Genomic DNA, 18,532 nt, shown 5'->3' on the forward strand with positions numbered 1-18,532 from the left:
AAATAGCATTGTATATTACTTTAAAAATGCATTGTCCCAGAAGAAATTACGTTAAAAGTTTATGTTTGTGAATCAGTTTGTGTTTGAAAAAAAAAGAAAATATAATCCATCACATAATTCTTAAAAGTTGTGAAAGATAAATAAGATTCCCATTTTATGGAATGAGGAGCAAGGTTCAAATATGCATACTTCAGAACTCAAGAGAACATGAGCTCACATCGGCTCTTCAGAGCGAAATAGTCTTTTCCACACTGAATATTCACCAGATTTTCCCTTTGATATTTTTTCTGTTTTTGTTTAAAGAGTGGTATCTTGTCGGAGCCAGCAATGGGACCGTGCCTGTGTGAGTTGGTACCTGGCCTTGTGAGAAAGCTCCAAGGAACGGGGGCAAAAGCCTCAGACCAGACCTTGCCTGTGTGAGTTGGTATCTGGCCTTGCGAGAAAGCCAGACATCCAGAAAAACAATATTCAAGGTTCCCAGATGGCTTCATGTCCTTCAGATATAAACAAGAAAGTTATGTTGACCATGTGCTTCTCTTGCTTCTCTGTTCCTTTTTAAAGGAGACATAACAGAGTTAATTTTCCCTGTGCTTCCCTGTGCTAATGTAACCTTGACATGTAATACTTAGCATGCTTTTTCTGACCAAATGCTTTCTGTGTAAAAGGAGTTTATAAAAAGCAATGTATATTTCATTAAAGTGGCTATTGAGCAGTACTCAGTAGTCCCCTCATCTCTTCCGGCTTCAGTTACCCAGGTTCCGCCGGTAAACGGCATTACAGTACCTATGCCTTAGAATTGCTCAATTTAAGGGGATCATGTGCACAATGAGCTTAATTCAAGGAAATCATGCCATCTCTCCAGGACTTCATTTTCTCACATGTAAAATGAGGTAATAAACTAAAACCACACTCAGGTACCTTCCAGCTCCCACATCCCATGTGTCTCTGTCAAAGTTTGGCCAAAAGCTGCCTTTCAGACAAGCAGATCCATTCATTACATTTGTACTGCAGGTGGGTTGGCCAGGTCCGCACTATCGCCATTGTGCCACCAGGCTCCAGGCTATGTATCCAGGTTTCTTCCTGTTGTGGAGACCCCACCTAGGCTAATTTAAAAAAAACAGTTTTCTGTGGCTGGCTTTCATTTGTTTTCTTCACTGATGTCTTGCCTGGAGGGACCGTGTTCATCATTGCCTCAATGTTATCAGACTGTCTATGTTCTGAGGTGTTTCCTTGTATTATTGTGTGATGATTACTGTGTGATGTACCATAGGTACATTGACAAGTAGATGTACTGCTTAGGTGACACTAATCTTCAGAACAAAAGACATTCTGTTTAACAAACAACATCAGGAGTTAACTTGATTGAAGTTTCAGGCCCTAGATGAATTAAACAGACAGTTTTTGAAAGAAGAAGAAGAATGATCAATAAATACATGAAGAAATGTTCATCATCTTTACTCATAAACAAAATGCAAATCAAAACGACACTGTGACTCCACCTCACCCAGGAAGAATGGCATTCACCGAGAAAACAAACAACAATAAATGCTGGTGAGGATGTGCAAAAAGGAATCCTCATGCGCTGTTGGTGGGAATGTAAATTAGTGTAGCCACTATGGAAATAATTCTGGAGGTTCATCAAAAAAAATGAAAACAAAACTGCCATATGAGCTTGCTGTAGCACTCCTGGGCATCTGTCTGGAGGAATGTAAGTTAGCATGCACTTGAGAAACCTGCACAACCAAGTCTGTAGATGCACTATTCACAATAGCCAAGCAATGGAATCAGCCTCTGTGTCTATTAACCGATGAATGCATAAAGAAAATGAGGTGCATATATACACAATGGCATATTATTCAGCCATACATAGGAATAAAATGTCATTTGCAGGAAAATGGATGGAACTGGGAATGAAACAATGAGGTAAAATAAGCCAGACTCAGAAAGACTAATATCTTACAGTTTTTACTCATATGCAGAATCTAGATTTTAAAAAGATATGCAAGTAGAAGACTACAGGGATGAAGGTAGGGACCAGCAAGAGAAGGGAGGTATGAACAGGTAAATATGATTGACGTAAATGATATACAAGCATGAAAATATCATACTGAAGCCCATTATTTTGTGTAATAAGTTTTTTAAAGTTTCAGGCCCTTAGCAAGCCTGAGTTAAGTATCATTATTTCTGATCTGTTTCAGAAGCTGCACATCCTGGTGGAAGGATAACTGAGTCAAGGACCAACAGACTTGGTTTTCAGTACATCACTGTGTAAGTCACTCCTTTGAGTCTTGACTTCGTCATTTATCAATGAGATGTTGAAACAGGTGACTTTGAAAAATTATGCCAACAAGAAATTGCTTACTTTCTGAACAGTTTCATTAATAATCTTTAATAAGCTATTTTCTTCCCATTCTCTTCATATTTCACAGTATGAATTAGCTTTCTGATGTTGTCACTTAAAAGCTTTAAATAAGATCTAGAATTTTCTCTGATAAATATATGAAATCAGACATGCAATAGGTAATCTTCCTCTACTTTGTCCCAGTTTGACCTGAATAGTTTTTCTCTGGAATTATCTGAGTTATTAATTCTTCTATCACTTGTAACTTATAAATTTGTTGCATAAATGAAAACCGAAGTCACAGTAAAGAGTCAAGAACACAGTAGGTCAACCTCAGCTCCCTTTACCATAGGCTCAGGTGCACAGGCCAGGGGGCTTCCTAGGGCTCAGTATGGAGTGGTTTCTTGGTGTAGATTCCTTCAAGGGTTATGTTCTGCACTCTATACCACCTGATGCAATACCACTGCAGAGCTGCAATCACAGGTGGGGTTTTACTATGATGAGTTTGCCCACTATTGAAATAGAATTTTGCTGTTCCATTTGCAGCCTGCCACCTGACAAATGCTAGAATATGAGTCAGAATAATAAACACGGAGGTGTTGTAGTAGGCCAAAAAGCTTCTCATTGTCTAATGTTACATCTGTCTTTTTAGGCATATTCTCAAAGGAAAACAAAATTTGAATGTGTGCCCATATACTGTTTCTGGAAATGGTAGCTCCTATCCATTTTCTTTTTAAATAAAGGCTTTCTGTAAACGGCTCGCATAACCAGTTATTTGGCTTGAAATGGCCTCCCCATGAAAATGCTTGCTTTAATGTCAAGGCAGGGAATAGTGAAGCTTTGCTGGAGTCCCAGCGTCTAGCAGATATACTATAAATTTAATTTCATGGCAAAATGAAGTCTATTACAGAAAATCAGAAAGAACTACCTTCTCAGCAAGGCCATCTCTCTTTTTTTATTGAGTCCTTTTTGTGTAGTTTTTCCAAGCTTTGTCTGCACCTGACAATAAAAAGGGCCTCTTTGTTTGAGGACAATACTGACAAATTAACCAGCAAACATATTTCCAGTGGTGGTTGGGGGCAGAAGTTCAGATAAGAACCATTGCTGCTACCTGTTTTATTATATCTTTCATTGAAGAGCTCAATCTTGTTAACAATTTTGATTCTAAAATTTGAATAGTTTTGGTTCTCTCATTGTCTTAATATATTTGTCTGTGAAGATGGGTAGGTATAAGCTAAGGAGGGAGGAAAGTAAATTGGGTTTTAGAGACACGATACCTTGGGGAACCCCCAAAGGTTCTCTTTGAAACACAAAAATCTTCCAGTCCGTCCCCAAAGCATTTCATAATTGTTGCTTACTGGTTTGTCGTTATGCAATGTATTACATTAATTAAAGATATGCTGGTACTTTGAAAAATAGCTGGTTACTTAGGTGGCAACTTGGTCAAACATTATTCTTTTCTTAAGGGTCAAGATAAATATTTCCTTGACCACTTACAGAAGGATTATATTTGCAAATAAGGCAAAAATGACAAATTACTATTACCACTATTTAAAATTCTTAAACTGAGTTGTTTGAGAGATTTCCTTTAGAAAATTACTATGGAGTTTTGTGTATGGTGGTATATGACTGTAATCCAAGCTATATGGGTAGTAGAAATGGAAGGATTTTGGTTTGAGGCTGGCCCCAGGGAAAAAGTACCCTACCTGAAAAATAAACTAGAGAAAAAAGGGCTGGAGGTGTGGCACTTCCCTAACGCATATGAGGCCCTGAGTTCAAATCCCAGTATCACCCAAAAAAAAAAGAAAGGAAGGAAGAAGATTAAAAAAAGAAAATTACTATGGAATACAAATACGAGATTTCTCTGGTATTTGTAGAGGTGAACTAAGTAGTCTGTTAATTGTGAAAATAAAGAACATTTCTATCTACATGCTTTTCCTGTAAACTATCTGAATGTGTAGGAGTCTCACTAGAAGTTAAGTCATTGAAGTCTGGTGTTTCAGTTTAAATCCAAATTCTTAGGAGATCTTTATGAATCAATTCTCTATTAACACCTATGCTGCTGTTGGTACAGAATAAGGTACAGAACTAATACACTGTCCTTAGAATCTACTGGAACATTCATCAAATCTCTATAGATTTATTTTTTTAAATTGTTATAATAAAAATCACTAGCAACATATCTACTGAATGATCACCAAGTGTCAGGCACACTATGTGTTGGGCTTTTCCTTCAGTGTCTAATACAGTCCTTATAACAACATTTATGGAGATTTCATCATGTCTGTTTTGCCAAAGAAAATCTGACATTTAGAATAGTTATGTAACATGCTCAAGGTTCAGCTACTATTCGCTCCCTAATCTTTCCAACTCTAATGTCTGTGCAATTATTTATTACTCTATTCTACTTTCCCAACAAAGGTACTGTTTGATAGGTAATGAATAGATTTCTCGTCAAAGAGATATACAAGCCTGACTAAGTCTCATATTTAGAACTAGAATATGGAGCTAAATGTTGGTTTGTCATAATTTAACATACCATTATGTTGAGGACAGAATCTGGATGACTGAAAGAGTTACTTTGTCCTTTAACAAATACCTTTCTCCCTCGTGGTGTCTGATAATCTCCTTTCACTTTGTACATTGATATAATGTGGAATTTGAGGAGGTTGCTGTCCTGAGTGAAATGTGTAGATGTGTGTGTCGAGAGCAAGCATTATGGGGTATGTAGTTACTAAAAAGTATGCCCTCATAAACCTTCCAGAAGAACGGAGTTGCTATAGTTTTGATTTTAATGAGGTCCCCCAGAGTTCATTGCACTACTGGGAGGTGGTGGAATCTTTGAGAGATGGGACCTATTGGGAAGTGTTTAAGTCATTGGAGATTTCCCCTAAAAGAGTATTATGAGACTTGGATCCCTTACTCTTTTTTTCTCTTTTGCCTCATGGCCATTGTTCCATAGTGCTTCCCCAAATTGATCTGGCATCCCCACTGGAGACCTAAAAGCAATGTGTCTACCTAATCATGAAGTGGAATCCTTATAACTGTGAAAAAAAAACATTTTCTCATATAATTTGGTGTTCTTAGATATTTGTTATAATGACAGAAATCTGAGTGACACAGACATATCTATGGAAATTATGTTAAAGGAACAATAACAAGAAGGGAACTTACTGCCACAACAACTACCTCTAATTGTAGAAGTATGGAACTAAGAGTATGTTTTATAATAATCCAGATAAGTTCCATCAACCAGGTTTTGGGGATGTCAGCTTAAAACTTTTGGAAAATGGTGGGATAAAATTAATTTGTTTGATTTTGAATTGTAGGACTTTTCTGTGCCCTTAATGTGACTATGCAGTTAAATTTTTATCACAGATTCTAATGTGAAACATTTCCTTAATTTATGTGGCCACAAAGCTAACTTTCTTTGGGAGTATCTTTAGGAACTAATGCTCTAGGAAGTACTTTCAGAAACCTTTATCCATGCCAATAGCTACATCCTAACAGGAACCATGATAAACTTATTTATCACATCCTCTATTAGTTAGTTTTATATCTATTATTACTTTAACTCACATCATCTGATGTAAAATATGTAGAAATTATTATCCTGAGACAAAAATGAATATGCAAACATTAAATGAAATTCCTTTGCTTATTAGAATTTGACAGTTGGAAATATAGCTTGAGTATACAGTTCAAATTATTAGTAGCTAGGTTGAATTGGACTGCTTACTGTAACAAAATAAATGATAAAGATGTACTTTTTCTCTACGTAATAAGAATTGGGCTTTGGGATGTCTCAGTTTGCTCAGTGAAGTCAGTGAGGACTCAGGCTCTTGCTACCCTTCAAGTACCATCCACAGTTTGAAAATTATGTTGTCATTCAGGTGGCAGCAGTAGCTCCAAGCATCCAAGTAGAAAACTATGGAATTAAGCTCTTTTAGACCTCTGTACTCCATTCTCCACCTTCCTTACTCATCAAGCATCCCTGCAGGTCCTCTGGGCCAGAGAATGTCACATGGTCAGGTCCTAGTTACAAGGGAGACTGAGAAAGTGAGTAATTTGATGTCAGCCTCCATCCTAGGTCCCCACTCTACTAGGAAGAAGAGGGGAAAGGATGGTTGTGTTTTGCATGCATTTTTAGTATTTATATTTAACTGATATTTTGTTGTGGCCATGTGGTGCATTTACATTGCCTAAAATGTCTTTGTTTAGTAGTTTAAAATGAGATTGGATGCTGAAATACTTTAGAGCAACTTTGTGAATACAGATTCATTGCAGAGAATGACAATACTATAAAAGGAAAGATTTTCTTGGCATTCTTGAATCTTTTAATTATAGTTAGAATTTTATTCACTAATTTGTTTTAAATCAAAGGCTTTCCAACATGATCAGAGACCCTACTTTCAAAGAAAGCTATTGTTTCTAGAAAAAAAAGAAGGTAGGAAATCCATCAAGCTCTGGCCTTTTGCTAGCTTTTTATAACTTTGCCTAGCTCTATATTACGTTCCTTGTGTTGCTTGTATTATATATTCCAAGGGAGAGTCCTTGATTCTGTTTTACTCATGATAATTCAGAAGACCTTTCACCTTCTGTTGTTCTTAATTGTAATAGGTAAATGGAGATAGGAAAAACTGATCATAAGTTCCTTCAGAGATATGACTAGTTTTGTTGTGGTTGTTTGTTTCTCTTTAGCTCAGCTTGGAAAATAACAATTTATAAATGTAAAATTTGGGCATGGAAGTATAGATGTCAGCTCATTCATTTTCCTTGTTTTCAACCTCGTATTTTCTTCTTTATACCTCTTGGTAGTTAAACCAGAAGAGAAAAGGAAGTACAGCAAGAAGACAGGGTAAGTATAATCTGAGTATGATTAGGTTAGTTTGTGAAACTGAAAAGAAGTATATGCCATATATGTATGTGACATGTGCAAAATTGCTATAGACTAAGTGCCAAAGGAGCCTAAGCTATGTCCCTGAAGACCTATGACTTGTCTTCAAGTATCTTAATGAGGAGACTTGGAAAGAAGAAGAAAGTATATGTGACAGAAAATGCATGTAGAATAATGTGTCATTTTAGTGTATGAGTGAAATGAAACTTTATTATAAAAATCAATTTATTCAGGCAACATTTATTGACTATAGACTTGTGTCAAGCATTGTGCTGAGATGAAATAAATCACAGTCCCTACTCTCTAGGTATGACATGGTCTAGTGGAGGATTCAGATATGAAGCACAGAATTTATAATAGGTGATAAGAAGTATTCATAGAACTAAAATTTATTGAGCTCTTCTGTGTTAGGATTAGGACTGAAAATTGGCCATGAGATTTAGCATCAGGAAGGTTACTGTGACTTCTATAAGAACTTCTTTGGTGGTATGGTAGACAAGAGTCATTTGTTCCAAAGAACCTTGAGTACTGGGAATAGAGTTGGTGATTATAGATGACACATTGAGAATGTTTATTGTGAAGAGGAGCAGAGACATGAAGTTGAGGCTGGCAGGTCAGGGTGTAGATTTTGTCATTCATTAGTTTGTCTTTTTTGTTTTATTCTCTATGTACTATCTGCAGTAAAGATAAAACACTCTGATAAGGTTAAATAATCATTTTGTAGATATATTTCAATAAGGTTTGGTGGCCTTACTGGGGCCACCCAACTTTGAAAAGTTGGGGCAAGAATGAAAAAGAATTTGGAAAGATTCTAGTTGGGGAAACATGTGATTAGCACAAATTTAACTTCCCTTTTTTTGTTTCTTTGGTGGAACTGGGGTTTGTAGTCAGGGCCTCATGCTTGCTAGGCAGGCAATTTACCACTTGAGCCAGCCCTTGACTAGCAGAAATTTAAATCTTTTCGATTTGTAGGAAGAGTTTTTTCTGAGTTATTCCCAATTATAACTTTTTGGCAGAAATTTCTAATGATAACATTTGATGGTAGTTAAAAATATTGTAATAATAACAGGTGTGATAGTGATAATGATGTAGTCAACATTTATTGAGTAATTTTGATGTAGCTAGCTTCATTGTCGAATGATAGAGCATATATTATTATTAACTCCATCATAGAAATTAGGAGAGAGAAGCCCAGACAGGTAAAGCAACTTGGCAAAGGTGTCAAAGATTGTTAATGTCAAATACAGGGGTATATTAAGAAAGCTCAGTTTATTCCAGAAATTCTATTGACTCAAGTGAATGTTGGATACAGAATCAAGTCAGAAACGTGGATCTTAGCGTTTAATGTAGTTTTGTTCTTTCCCTTTTACATCTGCAAAAAACAAAAGTCAATTGGGAATGATGTTATCCAAATTCATTCCCTTTCTTGTTTTAGTTTCTTGTTTCATGCTAGTTCTTATTGGACCTTCACTAGAGGTTCATGAAATGACTATAAGTCTGTGCAGACTCTATAGTGCTAGAGAAAAGGTATCTATCTGTCTTTCCAACTAGAGCAGAAAGATAAGGAATTCATTTGAGCTAGCTTTTTAAATTAAAGTAGTTCCCAACATATTTGGGATGTTTCTACTTATTTTTCAACTTTAAAATGGTAGAAGCTAGCATTCAGTAGAAACCATATTTTGAATTTGGAATATTGATGCTTTCTAATGATATATGGTATGATACTCTCTATAACTTTGAGTATCAACAGAAAGTGACTAACAGTAGTGAGCCACATCTCCCAGTCAGCCACTAGATCTTGAGGAGAAACAACAGACACTCTAAAATGTACTGTTACTAAGCTATGAAGTTTGGTAGGTTAGGTGTATTAAATATATTTTTGTCTTAAGATATTTTCAGTGAGTTTAATATCATTATAAGTTGAAGAATGGGCACACACACACACACACACACACACACACACACACACACACACATACACATGTACTACTGGGATTCATTAGGAAGCACTACTGAAAATATCATCAAAGGTTCTTAGACTGCTATCTTTCCAAGTTCTCTAAATGGTTAAGTTTACCAGATTTCCACCCTCATTTTCTCCCAATTGTCTCCAAAAAGGAAGGGAGTTTATGTGCTTTGTGGATATTTTTAATATGTATTTCCCACCACTGCACTCTATTGCACTGCTCTATTGCTGTTTTCAGGTACTGTACACATAATTGAGTAGGTGGCTAGCAGTACTGGATAAAAAGTTAGGTCTTATATTTTTCAAGTATGTTTTGCATGTAGATTCTTCCCCTTACTTGGTTCTTTTTATTTTAGGGGGAGAAACACATTTTGCTTGTGTGAGACCTGACAGTGATGGTTATAGGTATGGCTATTGATTTTAAATCTAACTTCACCACTTACTGTCTGTGTGACCTGGGCTAACTTACTTAACATTTCACAAAGGGAGACACATATTTATATGACTGTTTTGCTGTACTTGCTGAAATCTTTTCAATTAAAGCTTAAGGAAAACACAGTATATTTTTATTTATTATTTCTCCTAATTATTCTAAATGTGTTGATAATATACAAAGACATTGTAAACAGGTGACAAATCATTTTATTTGTCAGGATTTTTTGAAGGAGAGTAACAGAACTCATTACAAAGTCAGTGAATCAGTATTTTCTCCAACATGTGTTTAGTGTTTTGTTATAGTTAACTCTTGAGAATAATTATTTTCTTGATGCATGTTTGGACTTTCAAATGCATGTAAATCTTTGAAAGGGGAAGAAAAGAAGAGTCAAGCAGACATGTCTGATATATTAGAACTATCATTCTGTTTTGGGGATACAATTCTATGGACAGTATCAGGAGATGCTGAAAGACTAAGTTCACACATGTGCCTTCCTTCATACCCTTAATTGTCTCATTTATGTGAAAGAGGATCATCACCCCTGCAACATCATCATCCCATAATGTACATTTTCTTTTTGCAATTCCATTGCCATCAAAATTCTCTTGGTGTTCATTTTAATAAGATTCTGTTTATATAAAAATTTAGCCCTAGGAAAAGGAATATAACCAGAGAAGTCTGATTTGCTTCACACACTGTATACCCCTAAGACTGAATGGGTCCATAAAAAAAGAATTATCTTTACTTGTTCTGATCAGTAGAAGAGAAGCCACATGCCAAAGGAATGTGAAATCTTTGAGGCCAGAGTGACATACAATAGTGATCATGGAGCCCATTTTGAATTTAATTTTGATCCTCCTAAGTCATTCAACACTGCATCATGCTTCTTTTTGAAGTTTCTTCTCCTCAAATATTTCCAGGTCACTCCATCTTTAGGTTCCTGTTCACCTCCTTAACTGAAAATTACTAGCTTTCCCCAAAGGACTATGTCTCATGACCTTTAGCATTTTTCTTCTTTGTGCTGCTTCTGAGGCCTCTTTCCGGCCTCCAGTAAGGTGCTGTGTGTCCAGCCACATGTCTCTGTTGAGCCAAGACTTATTTATCTACTTGCTTAGTATCCAAACATTAAAATTCATTATTTTATTTAAGAGACCCACCATTCCTATATTCCATCTTTTTGTGAATATCCCCTAACAACTACCCTGTCACCCCAGCTAGAAAAATAAAAGTCATTTTGACCTTTCATTCTTCTTCCTCATAAGTAAGCAGTCCTTTGATCTACTCTTTTTTTTTCAATAATTACTGAGCTGTGCAATTTATTTAATTCCTCTGTATATTTTAATACATCTTAGAGGAGGCAAGATAATAGAACACACTTAACATAGCTAATTGCTTCTCTCTCTTTCTTTCTCTCTCTCCTTTTGTTCTCTCTCCCTGCTTCCTATACGGCATGTGTTACCTATTTTTTTTTCTCCAACATTTGTGGGTCTAGGGGCTGGAGAATTTGAAGTGGCAATAGCTGAAGCTCTGTTAAGTATAAGCACAGTGTTCAGGATGGGGGTCAACTGGAATCCAAGCTTTCGCTGTTGCCTTACTATCTGCCCCATTTTTGTTCATGTCCTCTGCCACTACATTAGTTCCATAATAAATTTCTGTAGCTTTATGAGAAATTTCTTGCCTAGGTAATTCTAACATTGTCCTCTGATAGTTTTACTTTGCAAAGTATCACTATGCTAGTTTACTTATGTCCCTTATTTGTTTCTTAGAATATTCAAAAAAACAAAAAAAGACATCCTGACCTTACACACTAAGTAAGGAATAATCCAACTTCTCTTCACAGTTTTGATTTCACTTCCCTCCACTTATACCCTCTCTTCGCTACAATCATGTCTATTTATTCTAGTGGCTTCTGCATATATTATTACACATTCTCTCTGATAAAAATGATGACCTGGATATTTCCTCTACTTAATGTCAACTCGTATTTAAAATTCCAGGTTGTATCATCCACTCCTGAAAGTTCATGAGGAATGAGAGTTTCTCACCATTAGGTAGTAAATCCAGGGAAGAAAGCAAGTTTCTGATAATTCAACAAATACACATTGAATGCCAATTATGAAGTTTTTAAATTAAATGATATGGAGTTTGTATCATCCATCAATTTATAGTTCAGTAAAGCAGGCAGAGAAAGAAATCAGCAAGAGGCATTGTAGTCCACTGGGTAAGAGCACATTGTATGATAAGAAATTGCCTACCCCTGTCCTAGCAAGTGAAATCAAATACTATTCTGGTCTGTTTATGTCCGATAAAAATATTTACCCAAAGGGCTATTGTGAACATTAAATTAAATGAAAGTATGTGTATTACTTATATAGGAAGTGCTTACCTTATAGCAGTGAAGAGGAGGATGTTGGTTGATGACTGTTGCTGCTGCAGTGCCCTGGTATAGCAACATAGACAGGTGTGCTCATGAAAGGGTAGGTAAGAGTCACCTTACTGCTAAGGACTGAGGAAGTTATCAGTTACATAAATTCCTTATTGGTAAAAATGGGGATATTACTTATCAAATGGAATTGTGAAGACTAACTGAATAAGGTGTGTGAAAGATCTTCAAAGAGTCTAGCACATTCTGTCATCCTAACCAATATTAATTATTTTTGGAATATACATAGTGATTTTTTTCTGTCTCCATGTTGTTATATCACAGATGATTCAGGTATCATCCCAGAGAAAGATGTCTATAGAGACTTGAAAGAATAGCATGTCTATCTTTGAATATGTAACTTAGACTGGTCACTGAGAAGAACCCCATTAAAAATCTTTACAATAACTATAAGAAAAGCTCCAAGGATTATCCCAGAGATGAAGGATGGATAAGTCTTTGGGGTGAGGGATATTACTCCAAAGATACTGGAAAATACCATGTACTATGTATCTTAGTTCATTTTCTGTTAGTATAATAAAATACCTGAGATTAGGCAGTTTATAAAGAGTAGAGGTTTACTTAACTGGCAGTCTGAAGACCTGGAGGTTCAATAGCATGGTGCTGACACTGGTGAGGCCCCGTCCTGAATCATAGCTTAGATAAAAGGACCACATTATCAGATAGCGCGAGTCCACCAGAGAGAGCTCGCTCTCATTATAAAGCCACTCCTATGATAACCCATTAGTCAATTAATCCATGAATTGATTAATACATTCATGAGGGTAGGGCCCTCATGACCCAATGCAACCCAAAGGTCCCACCTCTCAACACTGCTACATAGGGAGCCAAGTTTCCAATACATGAACTTTCAGGGGACACATAGCATTTACCACCTTAAGTTTCTGAACATTTAAAGTATTTAATAATTTAAAGGATTTCCTGACTTACAGGAAACCAGTGCTGGTTAGGACAATCATCCTAGCACTTCTTCCATCTTTTTCTTTATACTTTTCTTTCTTTTTCTTTCTTCCTTTCTCCTTCCTTCCTTCCTTCTTTCCTTCCTTCCTTTCATTTTTAGGTAGGGTCTTTACTATATAGTCCAGGATCACCTTGAATTCATGATTCTTCTACATCAGCCCCCTAAATGCTAGGTTTAAAGGTTTGTGTTACCACGCCTAGCTTACTGCCTCCATTTCTAAAACTCGAACACATTATTAATATATTTTTAAATCCCTGAGTATCTCTGCAATGCAATTTGGGCATGATATTTATTCTATCTTAGATATAGACCCTTTAATAGTGACTAATGTTGCTGCACTTTATTTATTCATTTTAGTTGTCAAATCTCTCAAGTCTTGTTGTTGTGCTGAATGGGAGTGCATTGTGGCATTTACAAAAGTTCTTGCGATATATCATACTTGAATTCACCCCCTCCACTATTCTCCTTTATACTCCCCTCCCCCCATTCCTGACTAGCAGGTATCGTTTTTCCATTTACATGTATGTGTACACAGTAGTTACACTATATTCACCCTCCCACTCTCTTTCCCCACCTCCTTCCCCTCCCATTGGTAACAAACCCCCAAGCAGGATATATTCCATGCTTCTGTTCCCCAATATTTGTAAATGAAAAAAAGAAAAATGACATTTTTGGTTGTTTAAGATAGCTACACAGGGAGTTTCCCTTGTGACATTTCCATGTATATATACATTATAATCTGAATTGGTTCATCTCCTCTATTTTTCTTCTTTTTACATAGCCCCTTCTTACAGTTTTCTCAACAGCTTTAAAAACTCTATATTCATTCTTGTATAGAGAGTACTTCAACCATATTCACCTTCTTAACTTCCTTCTTTTACCCTTCTCTCAGATGTGACCTCCCCTTAGCATGACCTGTTTTTCATAATATTGCTGTATTTGTATTAGGTCTATATTCCACATATGAGAGAAAACATGCTGCTTTTGGCCTTCTGAATCTAGCTAACTTCACTTAAGATGACGCTTTCCAGTTCCATCCATTTACCTGCAAATGACAAAATTTCATTTTTCTTCTGTGGCTGAAAAAAATTCCATTGTATATAAACACCACATTTTCTTAATCCATTCATCAGTAGTGGGGCATCTTGGCTGTTTTCATAGCTTAGATATTATGAATAATGCTGCAATAAACATGGGTGTGCAGGTGCTTTTATTGTAACCTGACTTAAATTCCTTCTGGTATATCCCTGGGAATGGAACTTCTGAATCATGGCAACTCTACTTTTAGTTTTTAGAGGGGCCTCCATACTGTTTTCCATAGTGGCTGTAATAATTTACATTCCTACCAGCAATATATGAGGGTTACTTTTTCCCCACATCCTCACCAAAATTTGTTGCTGTTTGTGTTCTTGATGGTAGCGATTCTAACAGGAGTGAGGTGGAATCTTAGCAAGGTTTGATTTGCATTTCCTTTATGGCCAGGGATGTTGAACATTCCTTCATGTGTTTTTTGGCCATTTGGACCTTTGAAAAAACTATGTTTAGTTACTCATTTGCCCATTTTATTCATTGGGTCATTGGTTTTGGGGGGGAGTTTAGTTTTTTGAGGTCCCTGTATACTCTGATTATTAATCCTTTGTCAGATGTATAACTGGTAAAGATTATTTTCCCATTCTGTGGGTAGCCTCTTCAATTTAGAGACCATTTCATTTGTTGTGCAGGCACTTTTTAATTTCATGTAGTCCTATTTGTCAACCCTTTCCCTTAGTTGCTGAGTCATTTGAGTTTTATTGAAGAAGTCAATGTGTATGCCAATAATTCCAATGTATTCCTTACTCTTTTCTGCATTAGCTTCAAAGTTTCAGGTCTTATATAAAGGCCCTTAATCCACTTTGTGGTAGTACTTGTACAGGGTGAAAGACATGGGTCTGGTTCCAGTTTTCTGCATATAGACATCTGGTTTTCCCAGCAACATTTGTTGAAGAAGCTGACTTATCTCCAGTGTATGTTTGGGAGTCTTTGTCAAAAATTGGGTAAGCATAGCTGTATGGATTCATATCTGGGTGTTGTATTCTGTTCCACTGGTCTTCGTATCTGTTTTTGTGCTAGTACCACGCTGTTTTTATTGCTATGGCTCTGTAGTATAGTTTGAAGTCTGGTATTGTAATACCTCCAGCATTGCTCTTTTTGCTCAGTATTGCCTTGGTTATTCGTGGATTTTGCTTCCAAATGAATTTTAGGGTTGATTTTTCCATCTGAGAGGAATGTCATCAGAATTTTGATAAGGATGGCATTGAACATATAGATTGCTTTTGGTAATTTAACCACTTTTATAATACTGATTCTACTGATCCATAAAAATGGGAGATCTCTCCATCTTCTGTAGTTTCCTTTGATTTCTTGCTTCAAGAAATAGTTTTCTTTGTAGAAAGCACATCCTTTGTTAAGGTCTTTATTCCTGGGTACTTTATTCTTTTGAGCTATTGAAACTGGCATTGTTTTACTATATTATTTCTCAGTCTGCTTGTTGTTGGTATCTAGAAAGGCTACTGATTTTTGTAAATTGATTTTGTTATCCTGCTATTTTGCTGAAGCTGTTTATGGTGTCTAAGAGATTTTTGGTGGAATTTTTAGGGTCTTTTAGGTGTAAGATCATGTCATCTGCAAATAGGGATAGTTTGACTACTTCCTTCTTAAATTATATTCCTCTTATTTCTTCTTATTCTCTTATTGCAATGGCTAGGAATTCCAAAATTTTGTTGAGTCAAGAGTGGAGAGAGTAGACACACTTGTCTCATTCCTGACTGGAGAGGTTTCAGTTTTTTCCCCACTTAGTATGATGTTGGTTATAGGCTTCTCATATATAACTTTTATTATGTTGAGGTACATTCCTTCTATTCCTAGTTTCATTAGAGCTTTTGTCATGAAAGCATGTTGAATTTTGTTTTAAGCTTTTTCTGTGTCTATTGAGATGATCATGTGATTTTTTTCTTTGCTTCTGTTAATATGCTGTATTACATTTAATGATTTGCATATGTGAACCATGCCTGCATCCCTGGGATGAAATCAACTTGGTCATGGTGTATGATCTTTTTGATATGCTTCTAAATTCAGTCTTCCAATATTTTATTGAGGATTTTTGCATTATGTTCATTAAAGAGATTGGCCTATAATTCTCTTTTTTGTGTGTCCTTGTCTGGTTTGGGGATGAGGGGGATGAGTGTAATACTGGCATCATAGAATGAGTTTGTCAGTGTTCCTTCCCTTTCTATTTCGTTGAAAAGTTTGAGGAGTACTGGTACTAGTTCCTCTTTAAAGGTCTGGTAGAATTCAGCAGCAAATCTGTCAGGTCCTAGACTTGTCTTTTTTGAAGATTCTTTATTGCTTCTTCAATTTCATTGCTTATTATAGAACTGTTTAGGTGACTAATATCCTTTGGTTCAATTTTGAATGGTCATATGTATATAGAAATTTTGTCCGTTTCATCTAGATTTTCCAATTTATTTGAATGTAGATTTTCAAAGTAGTACCTGATGGTTTCCTGAATTTCCTTGTTGTTTGTTGTGATCTCCCCTTTCCATTTCTAATTTATTAATTTGGGTCTTTTCCTCCTCATTTTAGTCAGATTTGTTAGGGATTTGTCAATATTACTTATGTTTTCAGGTTTTGTTTCCATTCATTCTTTTTTTTTTTTTTGATTTCTGCCCTTAATATTACTATTTCTCTCCTTCTTCTAGATTTAAGTTTAGCTTTTTCTTGTTTTTCTAGGAGTTTGATATGGAACATTAAGTCATTTATTTGTTATCATTCTGTGTTTTTAATATATACATTCATAGCTATAAACTTTCCCCTTAGGACTACCTTTGTTGTGTCCTATAGGATCTGATGGGCTGTGCTTTCATTCTTGTTAAATCCCAGGAATTTTATGATTCTCTCCCATATTTCTTCAACGATCCATTGACCATTGAGCAATGTGTGTCAGTCTCCAGGTGTTTGTATATTTTCTGCTGTTTCTTTTGTTGTTGCATTCTAGTTTTATTTCATTATGGTCAGATAATATGTAGGGAGTTATTTCAGTTTTCTTGTATTCACTAACACTTGTCTTGTGACCTAAAATGCAGTCTATTTTGGAGAATGTTCCATGAGCTGCTGAAAAGAAAGTATAATGTGTGTTGAAGGATAGAAAACTCTGTAGACGTCTGTCAGGTACATTTGATCTATGGTGTCATTCAATTCTAGAGTTTCTTTGTTGATTTTTTGTCTGCATAACCTATCTATTAGTGATAGACGAGTACTGAAGTCTCCCACCACTGCTGTGTTGGGGTGTATCTGTTTTTTTTAAGTCCAGTTGTATATGTTTAATGAAGTTGGGTACTGCTGCATTGGGTACATGTACGTTAAGAATTGTTATTTCCTTTTGGTGTATTGCTTCTTTTATAAGTATAAAGTGACTTTCTTTGGTTCTTCTGACTAATTTAGGTTTGAAGTCTACTTTATCTGATACATGTATTGCTCTTGCCAGTTTTCAGGAACCATTACCTTGATAAATCTTCTTGTACCCTTTTATACTAAGGCAATGTTTGTTTCTGCTGTAAGGTGAGTTTCTTGTAAACAACAGATTGTTGGGTCTTTCTTTTTAAGCCAGTTTGCTAATCAGTGTCTTTTGATGGGGAAGTTGAGGCCATTCACAGTCAGCATTATTATTGAGAGGTATGTGGTAATTCCTGCCATTTAGTTGTTTTTGTTGTGTAAGGGTTTTTGTGTGTGCAACTAATTCTATGCTAGTCTTGATTACTTATCTAATCTTCTCTTGAGGTTTAATAATTCCCATTCTTTCGTGGCTATGTTTGTTTTCATCATCTCTGTGCAGGATTCCTTTCAAAATCTTTAGTAGTAGTAGTTTAGTGGTCATGTATCGTTTTAGTTTCTGTTTATCATGGAAGATTTTTATTCTCCCTTCAATTTTGAATGATAGCTTTGCTGGGTGGAGTATCCTAGGACTGAAATTGTTTTCTTCCAGTGGTCAAAATACCTTATTCCATCCCTTTCTTGCTTTTGATGTTTCGATTGAGAAATCTACTGTTGTTTTGGTTGGTTTACCATTTTATGTTATTTGATTTTTCTCTTTCTTATAGCCTTCAATATTCTTTCCTTGTTCTCTGTGCTGTTTTAAATATAATATGCCATGGAGAGTTTTTATTTTGGCCATATATGTTTGGTGTCCTGGAGGCTTCCTATACTATTATTTTGTTGAATATATTACATATATCTTTGGTTGCACCTCTTCTCTTTCTTCAATGCCTATGATGTATAGGTTTGGTATTTTGATGGAGTCACAGAGTTCTTGAGTATTCTTTTCACAGCTTTTGAGTATTTTGTCTAAGATTTCTTCTCTTTTTTTCTTTAATATCTGTTTTGTCTTTGAGCCCTGTAATTCTGTCTTCCACTTTTTCCAGTATGCTGGAGTGGCTTTCAACTATATTTTTTA

Source organism: Castor canadensis, chromosome 3 (genome assembly GCF_047511655.1).
Source record: "Castor canadensis chromosome 3, mCasCan1.hap1v2, whole genome shotgun sequence".
Classification (NCBI taxonomy): Eukaryota; Metazoa; Chordata; class Mammalia; order Rodentia; family Castoridae; genus Castor; species Castor canadensis.